Here is a 4,661-nt window from a genome sequence, read left to right as displayed (position 1 = left end):
GAGGACGGCTGCAATGAGACAACCCACCATGTACTCCTACATGGCCTCTCACCGCTACCTTTACCAAATCGTGTTCACACACTTAGCTCACACACAGTAGGACATGTTCACACACCTCTGATTCATCCCCGATGAATCAGACCTGACTCGACTCTAAGCAGTAGCAGGCATGACAAACAAGCATGAATGAGTAGGCACAACAGGGCTCAAACAACTCCTACTCATGCTAGTGGGTTTCATCTATTTACTGTGGCAATGACAGGTCATGCAAAGGATAAAAGGGGTTCAGCTACCGCAGCAAGTAACAGTTGAATCGTTGTTGTCCTAATGCAGTAAAAGAGAGCAGGAGCGAGAGAGTAGGATTGTATCAGAATGAACAAGGGGGTTTTGCTTGCCTGGCACTTCTGAAGATAACATTGAGTCTTCATCAGTGTCAACGATCACATCATCGGTATCACGTCTATCGAGAGGGGACAAATACCGGCAACACAGAAAGGAACACAATCAATGCAATGCACAATATGATGCATGCTCATGACATGGCAATATGAATGTGTTTTGAGCTAATGCAACTAGCAACAGATTAAATGAAGTTGGTTTGAATATAAAATTCAAATTCAAACTCCATATGTGATTAAATAAATGCCCTTTAATTGATTTGTGCTAAACAGCAACTATAAGTTGTTCTAACATGCATGAAAATGGTACAGATGGATTCCTTGAATTTTTCTGATAATTTTTCATATATAATTTATTTCATTTGGAGTTACGGTTAATTTTCTATGATTTTTAGAAGTTTTAGGCATTTTCTGGAATTTATAAATCATTTAGGATTTATTTAAATTCCAGAACAAATACTGCGTCAGCATGACGTAATAGTGACGTCAGCAGGGTCAACCGAGCGCCCCAGGTCAAACCTGACGTGTGGGGTCCACACGTCAGTGTCTCAGTCAACTAACCAGGTTAGTTAGCCCTAACTAACTTAGTTAGCCGGGCGGGGCCCGCATGTCAGTGGCCTACCTAATTAACTAAGTTAGTTAACACTAACTAACTTAGCACTAACTAAGCAGGCGCCTGGGCCCACACGTCAGGGGGTCAAACCCCGGGTCAAACCCGCCGGAGTTGACCCGCGGCTTGTCGCCGGCGACGCCAGCAACGGCGGAGGGCGTCGGAAACGCTCCTTCGGTGACCAAAACGGCGACTGAGGGGCTCTACGCGTAGCTGGGAGTCGCGCGCGTCTGGTAGTGCAAGTGGGAAGAGCTGGGGTGGAGCGGGCTCGCCGGAGTGGAGCCCGAGGCGGCGGCCGGAGCTCGGCCATGTACGGGGTTGGGGCTGCGGCGCGCTAGGGGAGAAGCTGATGGTCCAGACGGCATCCGCGGGCCACCAGAAGCGCGCTGGTGCCACGGGTTCGAGCAGAGGGGCTCGGGTCATGAGAGCTACGCGGCCATGGCGGACGGCGGTGCTCGGGAATGTGGCCGGGGTGCTACGGCACGGAAACGAGCAAAATGAAGGAGGGGAATCGGAGTGGAGCTCACTGGGGTTGCGACGGTGGCCTCGTGGAGCTCGGGGAGGCACCGGAGCCGACGAATTTGACGAAGATGGCCGGCGGTCCGAGGTAGAAGATGACGGCGATGGCGGCGATGCAGGGGCTCCCGCGGTGTGCTTCTCGGCGAGGAGGAAGAGGGGGTCGGGGCGGATCTCCTGGGTACTTCGGGTGGCAGTGAGGAGCACGGTGGCTACGGCGAACGGCGTCGGCGATGACGAGCTCCGCTCGGGCGCCTGCAGGGAGAGAGCAGAGGAGGGAACGGGGTCCAGGGGAAGAGAGGGAGGGCTGGACGGCTCCGGGCGGCTGCGTGGCGTCTCCACGCATGGATAGGCTCGAAGGGAAGGCCTCCAGCGCGAAGCAGGAGGTGGCCGGCGTCGACGCGCGCCACGCCTCGCCTCTGCCTACTGGCAGAGGAAGAAGAGGACAAGGGGGGGAGGAGGTGGGCTGGGCCGGCCAGGTGGGGAAGCTGGGCTGGCTCTGGTGGGCTGCACGGGTAAGGCCAGGTATGTCCTTCTCCCTCTTATTTTTGTTCTGTTTTATTTTCTATTTTGTTTTGTTTTGTTTTAGTTTAGTAAAATACTAAACCATTTTAATAAATTCTGTAGTTTATTATGTGGCTTACTAAAATATATACAAAGCCACTCACAAACTTCCAGAATTATTTGGAGTCATATTTAATATATATTAAATATAAATATAAAGCAAACAGTTATTGGATTAATTCAAATGGCCAAAATAAATATCTCTGTGACTCCAAAAATATTGGTTTAAATTTTACCTCTCACCAATATTTCCATGGAATAACAGGAACATTTTTCTTGGACTCATTTGATGAAATTTAAATGTTGGTTATTTTTAGAGGTCTTCTGAGGCTTTGAAAATTCCTCAATTCAATTTCATTTGAATTTAAACATGATGCTCACATGAGGTCTAGCCTAGTGCATTACCAGAAGCTAGGGATGTGACAAAGTTATCCTTTCTGGTCTATCTATTCAAGAGTTCGTAGTAAACTAGCTTGAAGCTATTCTTTCCGCTCAATCTATCATAGAGTTCAGACTAGAATAACACCTTAAGACACAAATCAACCAAAACCCTAATGTCACCTAGATACTCCATTGTCACCTCAAGTATCCGTGGGCATGATTATACGATAAGCGTCACACAATCTCAGATTCATCTATTCAACCAACACAAAGTACTTCAAAGAGTGCCCCAAAGTTTCTACCGGAGAGTCAAGACGAAAACGTGTGCCAACCCCTATGCATAGGTTCATGGGAGGAACCCGCAAGTTGGTCACTAAAACATACATCAAGTGGCACATGATATCCCATCGTCACCACAGATAAGCACGGCAAGACATACATCAAGTGTTCTCAAATCATTAAAGACTCAATCCGATAAGATAACTTCAAAAGGGAAAACTCAATCCATTACCAGAGAGTAGAGGGGGAGAAACATCATAAGATCCAACTATAATAGCAAATCTCGGGATACATCAAGATCGTGCCATAGAGGGAACACGAGAGAGAACACGAGAGAGAGAGAGATCAAACACATAGCTACTGGTACATACCCTCAGCCTCGAGGGTGAACTACTCCCTCCTCGTCATGGATAGCGTCGGGATGATGAAGATGGCCACCGGTGATGGGATCCCTCCTCCGGCAGGGTGCCGGAACGGGCTCCCAAGAGGTTTTTGGTGGCTACAGAGTCTTGCGGTGGCGGAACTCCCGATCTATCTTGATATTCGATGTTTTTAAGGTATGTAGGGTTATATAGGTGAAAGAAGTCGGTCGGGGGAGCCTCCCAGGTGGGTGGGCGCGCCCCCCTATCTTGTGGCCTCCTCGAGGATCTTCTAACGTGAACTCCAAGTCTCCCGGATCATATTCTTTCCAAAAATCACGCTCCCGAAGGTTTCATTCCGTTTGGACTCCGTTTGATATCCCTTTTCTTTGAAATACTAAAACAGACAATAAAACAGCAATATGGGCTGGGCCTCTGGTTAATAGGTTAGTCCCAAAAGTAATATAAAATTGTATAATAAAGCCCATAATCATTCAAAACAGATAATAAAATGGCATGAATGCTTCTTAAATTATAGATACGTTGGAGACGTATCAGGCTTGCCCCAAGGATCCCTTCCCCCTCCCTCGCATCGATCAAATCATTGATGCCATCGCAGGACACGACTCATTGTGTTTCCTCAATGCATACTCCGGATACCATCAAATCAAGATGGCGGAGTCCAACCAATCCGCAACAGCCTTCATTATGCCATACGGCCCCTTCTGTTTCAACACCATGCCTTTCGAGCTCAAAAACGCCAGCGCAACCTATCAACGCATGATTCAGACATGCCTGGAAAAACAAATCGGCAAAAGAGTAGAGGCCTACATAGAAGACGTGGTCATTAAAACAAGACACGTTGAAAGTTTAATAGATGACTTGAGGCTCACGTTCGACAACCTCCGAACATCTGACATCAATCTCAACCCAGATAAATGTGTCTTTGGTATACTCTCCGGGAAATTGCTCGGCTTCATCGTTTCCAATAGAGGAATTGAAGCAAATCCGGCAAAAATCCGAGCTGTGTCACAGTTGACTATCCCAACAGACCTCAAGCAGATTCAGAAACTAACCGGATGTGTGGCTTCCTTAAGCCGCTTTATCTCCCCGTTAGGAGAAAAGACACTACTTCTTTACCGCCTTCTTCGACACACCGAACACTTCGAGTGGACGGACGCGGCAACAGCCGGACTGGAAGAAATAAAGGCGCTCTTGGCCACCAACCCAGTCCTAACCGTGCCAAATACTAGCGAGCCCATGCTATTATACATAGCGGCAACACACCAAGTTGTAAGCACAATGCTCGTCATCGGACGAGAAGTAGACGGACAGAAGTTCTCGCTCCAAAAGCCAACATATTACGTGTCTACTGTCCTCATTCCATGCAAATCTCGGTACCCACACTATCAAAAGGTAGCATACACGATTTTCATGGCATGCCGGAAGCTACGCCATTACTTTCAAGAGTGTTCGATTACGGTGGCCTCCGAAGTACCACTTAATGACATAATAAATAACCGCGACGCAACGGGCCGAATTACTAAATGGGCT

This window comes from Triticum aestivum, chromosome 6B (assembly GCF_018294505.1).
Source record: "Triticum aestivum cultivar Chinese Spring chromosome 6B, IWGSC CS RefSeq v2.1, whole genome shotgun sequence".
Lineage (NCBI taxonomy): Eukaryota > Viridiplantae > Streptophyta > Magnoliopsida > Poales > Poaceae > Triticum > Triticum aestivum.
This window is presented reverse-complemented; position numbering follows the sequence as displayed.